Below are 6408 nucleotides of genomic sequence, written 5' to 3' on the forward strand. Positions count from 1 at the left end.
TGGTTGTTTTTGACAGTTTTGTCCAGTTTTATCATTGCTTTTCAAGGAGTGGTTATACCAAGGTGCTTATTCCACCATCTCAGAAGTGATCCCTGTCTTGCTAATTTTATTTTTTGAATACATTTAACATTAACTTACTTCCAAAACTCAAGACTAAACAAAAGGAGCTACTGAGAGAAATCTTCCTCCCTCCTATATCTCTTCCATCTTAATTCCCCTACCTGTTATAGGTAACCAGTTTCAGTGTTTTCTAGTGTATAGTTTGTGTGCATTTGTTCTTTGCAAGACACCATTATTTTCTCATTTCCTAAAAAAAAGCACTATATATACCCTTTTGAACTTTGCTTTTCTCACCTAACAACATCTCCTAGAAATAACTCAATATCCATTCACAGATATCTTTCCCATTTTATTGCTGAAGTTGCATAGTATTCCTTAGAGTAACTGTACTATAACCTTTTCGACCAATCTATTACGCTTGCAAGTCTAGGTAGTTTCTAGATGGCAGCTGTACTCACCATTCTTTGGCTTTCCTACCATGTCTCTGAGAGATACATCTACTCTATAAATCAAATCTACCCCCAAGAAGCGATTCTCTGAGGTTGCCACCTCAAATCCTGGTCATTCCCAAGAGCCTCCACTATAGCTGCTGCTCTGAACTGCCTATTTCTGACCTGTGTTCTCCATGTTGACATTTAGTGCTCAGCCTTCTTTTTCTGGTGATAATTCTGTCTGTGCTGCTTTTTAGTCTTCTGTGCACCCTTTAAAATTTTTTTAAATAACATAAACCATTTCAAAACCTACAGTTCAGTGTCACTTAGTACATTTACGATGTTGTGTTCGTTTGTGCCATTTCTAAGAATTTATTTCCAACCTCAAGTCATAAAGATTCACTCCTCTTTTCTACTAAGAAATTTATGATTTTAGTTCTTATTTTTTGGTCTCTGATCCATTTTGAGGTAATTTTTATATGCTGTGACGTATGGGTCCAACGACATTCTTTGATATTCGAAGATCCAGTTGCCTCAGCACCATTTGTTAAAAGACTACTCTTGCCACTGAATTCTTGATACATTTGTTGAAAATGGATTGACCATATATGTGAGTGTTTATTTCTAGGTTTTCTATTATATTCCATTGATCTATATGTCCATCCTTATGTCCTAGAGACCACATTGTGTCAGTTTCACATTATTTTGATTAAGTTTTGACAATGACAGGCCTGAGTTTTCCAACTTTGTTCTTTTTCAATATGAGTTTAGATATTTGGGGCCCTGTGAAAATTCCATTTACAGTTTAAGATCAATTTTTACATTTCTGCAAATAAAAAGGCCCTTGGGATTTTGATAGGAGTTGCATTCATTTTGTATATCACTGGGTAATATTGTCACCTTATCAATATTAAATCTTCCAATCTGTGAACACAGGATGTATAGTTCTATTTATTTAGGTCTTCTTTATTTTTTGTCACCAGTGTTTTGTAGTCTTTAGTGCAGAAGTCTTTCACTTTCTTGGTTATATTTATTCCTAGCTATTTTATTCTTTTTGATGCTACTGTAAGTGGAATTTTCAAAATTAACTTCCTTCTTGGATTGTTCATTCCTGGTATACAGAGGCACAAATGATCTTTTAAATAAATGTTGAACATGTATCCTGCAATTTTGCTGACTTGTTATTAGCTCTACTAGTTTGTGAATTCTTTGATATTTTCTAGATATAAGATGTCATTAAATAGTTTTACTGCTTTCTTTCCAATTTGGATGCTATTAATTTACCTGTTTGTTTATCTATCTGCCTAACTGCCATGGCTAAAACTTTCATTACATTGTTCAGTAGCACTGGGTAAAACATACAGCCATGTCTTATTCTTGTTATGGGAGTAATTTTTCCATTTTTCTCATTAAGTATATTAGCTGTGGATTTTTCATAAATCTTCTTTAACACATTTTGAAAGTTCCATATTTTTATCCTGAAAGGTTGTTGAATTTTGTCAAATGCTTGTTCTGAGTCAATTGAAATTATCACATGGGTTTTTTTCCCTTCATTTCATTAATGTGATGTGTTACATTGATATTCTTGTGCTGAACCACCCTTGTATTCCTGAGATAAATTCCATGTGGTCATGGTATATAATCCTTTTTAATATGCTGCTGAATTTGGCTTACTAGTACTTTGTTAAATAAAAGATGTTCATATCTAATTTTTCTTTTCTTCCGGTATATTTGTTTGGCTTTGGAATCTATATAATACTAGCCTCATAGAATGCATTGCAAAGTGTTTTCTTCTCTGTTTTTTGGAAGAGTTTGAGAGGGATTGGTGTTAATTCTTCAAGTATTTTATATAATTCAACAGTGATGCCATCTGATCATAGCATATTCTTCACTGGAAATTTTTTGGTTACTGATTCAACTTTCTGCTTGTTACAGGTCTGGTCATAATTTCAATTTCTTTTTTAGTCTGTATTAGCACTTTGTGAATTTGTCCATTTTATCTAGGTTATGTAATTTGTTGCTATGGTTATTCATAGTATTCTCTTATCACACTTTTTATTTCCATGAAGTCAGTTATATCATTCCCACTTTTGTTTTTTTTCTTAATTTTTTTTCTGTTGTGTCCCCACTTTTGTTTATGATTTTAGATATGTGCAACTTCTCTTATTTTTTCTTATTCATTCAAGTTAGAGTTAACTTTGATCTTTTCAAAAATAACCAACTTTTGGTTTTGTTAAATTATCTCTGCTGTTTATTTAATCTCTAATTCACTTATCTTCACTCTCATATACATTATTTCATTCTCTCTTTTTAGGTTTAGTTTATTCTTTCTCTAGTTACATTAGGTATATGAGGTTATTGATCCTTCTTCTTTCTTAGTGTGGAAGTTCACAGCTATAATTTTTCCTCTGAGCACTTCTTTCACTACATCCCATGAGTTTGAGTATGTTGTATCTTAATTTTCACTGTGTGAATGTATTCTATAATTTCCCTTCTGATGTCTTCTTTGACATAATAATTTTTAAAGAGTGTGTTGTATTTCCATGAATTTGTTAACTTTTAGGTTCTTCTCTGTTACTGATTTCGACCTGACTACATTGTAGTTGGAGAAGATATTTTGAATGATTTCTGTATTTTTAGATTTATTGAGACTCCTTGTGGCCTAACATATCATCCATCCTGGAGAATATTCCATGTGCACTTGAGAAGAATACGTAGTAAGATAGAGTGTTCATATATGTTTGTAGGTCTAGTTGGTTTATAGTATTGTTCAAATCCTCTCGTTTCTTATGGGTTTCTCTCTAGCTGTACATTATTTTGTTGTGGTTTTTGCTTTTTAATTTTAAAAATGTGCATATTTAATGTATAAAACATGATACTATGAAATACATATAGTTAAATCATTAAAATAATGATACAAATTAATATATCCATCATCTCACAGTTACTCTTCTGTGTATGTGAGAAAAGCTGTAATCTCAATTGGCAAAAATTCCAAATGCAATATACTATTATTAACTATTGTTCTCCTGTTATATATTAGATCTCTAGACTTGTTCATCCTGCATATCTGCTACTCGGTATCCTTGACCTACATCTTTCCATTTTGTTCCCCCACACCTGTCCCACGGTAACCACTATTTTATTCTATCTCTTTATATTTGACTTTTTTGCTTTTTTAGATTTTACATACAAGTGAGATTATGCAAAAATTTTCATTTTGTATCTGGCTTATTTAACTTAGCATAGTGCCCAATGCCTTCCAGTTTCACCCATGTGGCAAGTGGCAGCATTGCCTCCTTTTTAAATGCAGAATAATATTCCATTGTACACATAGAAACCACAGTTTATTCATCCATCAATGGAGACTGAAGTTTTCATATCTTGACTCTTGCATATAATGCCACAGTGAAAATAAGAGTGCAGATATCTTTATGAGGTGGCAATTTCATTTTCTTTGGAAGAAGGATTGCTGGGTCAGATGATAGTGTATTTTCAATTTCTTTAGGAGCCACCATGCTGTTTTTCATTATGGCTGCACAAATCTATAGTCCGACCAACACTGTACAAGAGTTCTCTAACCCTAGCCAGCACTTGTTTAATAGCTATCCTAATGGATGTGAGGTGATATCTCATAGTAATTTTGATTTGCATTTCCCTGATTAGTGATGTTAAATGTCTTTTCATATATGTGTTTGGTATTTTTATGACTTCTTTGCAAAAAAAAATCTCAAGTCCATTGCCCATTTTTTAATTAGGTTATATGTTTTCTTGCTATTGAGTTGTATGCATTCCTTATAAGAATTCCTTACACCTATAAGAGATATGGTTTGCAAATATTTTCTTCTAATCCATAGTTTGCCTTTTCATTTTGTTGATTGTTTCCCCTTCCCTGTGCAGTATTTTTTTAGTTTGATGGTATACCAATTATTTGTTTTTGTACCCTGAGCTTTTGGTATGATCTCCAAAAAAAATCACTGCCAGAGCCATGTCAAGTTTTTTTCCTATGTTTTTTTCTGGTTATGAGTTTTAGTCTTATGTTTAGGTCTTTTATCCTTTTTGAGTTTATTTTTATGTATGGTATAAGGCAGAGATATCCAATCTTTTGGCTTCCCTGGGCCACACTGTAAGAACAATTGTCTTGGGCCACACATAAAATGCACTAGCAATAACAACAGCCGATGGGCTTAAAAAAAGAAATTGCAAAAAAAGAACTCAATGTTTTAAGAAAGTTTACAGATTTGTGTTGGGCCTCATTAAAACCATCCTGGGCTGCATGTGATCCATGGGCCACAGGTTGGACAAGCCACAAAACTGGGTTTCCTAACATCATTTATGAAGGAGACTATCCTTTCTGCTTTGTTTTCTTGGCATGCTTGTGGAAAATTCGTTGGTCGTATATCTTTGAATTTCTTTCTTGGCTCTCTATTCTGTTCCACTGGTCTACGTGTTTTTTTGTTTTGTTTTGTTTTGTTTTTATGCCAGGACCATACTGTTTTTGAATGACCAATAGTTTTGTAAAATAAACCAGAAAGAATGATGTCTCCAACTTTGTTTTTCAAAACAGAATTTTCAGAATTTCGTTGACTGCTTAAGGTTCTTGCTATTCCATATGAACTTTAGAATTTTTTTTTCAATGTACAGATCTTTCATCTTCTTGGTTAAATTTATTCCTAAGTTATTTTTTTGATGCTATCATAAATGAGATTGTTTTCTTGATTTCTTTTTGGCTAGGTCATTATTTGTGTATAGAAATGCAATTACTTTTTATATTGATTTTATATCCTACAATTTTACTGAACTCATTTATTAGTTCTAACAGGTTTCTTTGGCAGAGTCTTTGGGGTTTTCTGTATATAGGATCATGTCATCTTCAAATAGAGATAATATTACTTCTTACTTTCTGATTTGAATGCGTTTCATTCCTTTTTCTTGTCTGATTGGTCTTACTAGTACTTCCAGTACTATGTTGAGTAAGAAGTAGCTAGAGTGGGCATCATTGCCCTGTACTGGATCATAGTGGAAGAGCTTTTGTTTCCCCTCACTGATTAAAATGTTAGCTGTCATTTTTTCATAAATGGTATTAATTATATTGAGGAATATTCCTTCCACACCTGAACTTTTAAAATTTATCAAGAAGGGATATTCAACTTTATCAAATGCTTTTTCTATGTCAACTGAGATGATCATGTGGTTTTCACCTTTCAGTCTATACACTGATATACCTTTCAGTGTGTATCACATTCATTGGTACATGTGTATTAAACCAGACTTGCAGGGATTAATTTCACATGGACATGATATACAATCTTTTTGATGTGTTGTTAAATTTAGTCTGCTAATATTTTATTGAGGATTTTTGCATCAAAATTCCTGGGTTATATTGGCCTGTAGTTCCCTTTTCTTGTGATGCCTTTGTCTCACTTGGGTATCAGGTGATGCTGGCCTCATAAAATGTGTTAGGAAATATTCCCTTTAGCTCAATTTTTTGGGAAGGGTTTAAGGAGTATTGGTATTAATTCTTTGAATATTGGGTAGTAGTCAGCCATGAAGCTATCTGGTCCTAAGCTTCTCTTTGTTGGGAGGTTTTGGGTTTTTTTTACTTTTATTTTGGATTTAGAGGTTGTAAGTGCAGGTTTGTATGTTGCATGATGGATATATTGAATATCTTGCATGATGCTGAGGTTTGGGGTGTGGATGATCCTAACACATAAGTACTGAGCACAGTACCCAATAAGTTTTTCAGCTCACCTCTCTGTTCCTTCCCCAGTGGTCCCCAGTGTCTATTGATCATCTTTATGTCCATGTTTACTCAATGTTTAGGTCTCACTTATAAGTGAGAACATGTAGTATTTGGTTTTCTGTTCCTGAATTAATTTGCTTAAGATAATGGCCTCCAGCTGTATCCATGTTGCTG

The 6408-nt window shown here is 33.2% G+C and overlaps 1 protein-coding gene across 3 annotated transcripts in view; it reads left to right on the forward strand.

The window, feature by feature from the left end:
• Positions 1–6408, forward strand: part of KCNQ1 (potassium voltage-gated channel subfamily Q member 1) — a 393190-nt gene that overhangs the window by 160172 nt on the left and 226610 nt on the right. The gene's annotated exons all lie outside the window — the stretch shown is intronic.

The sequence above is a fragment of the Saimiri boliviensis genome, chromosome 6, assembly GCF_048565385.1.
Source record: "Saimiri boliviensis isolate mSaiBol1 chromosome 6, mSaiBol1.pri, whole genome shotgun sequence".
In the NCBI taxonomy this organism is placed as follows: Eukaryota; Metazoa; Chordata; class Mammalia; order Primates; family Cebidae; genus Saimiri; species Saimiri boliviensis.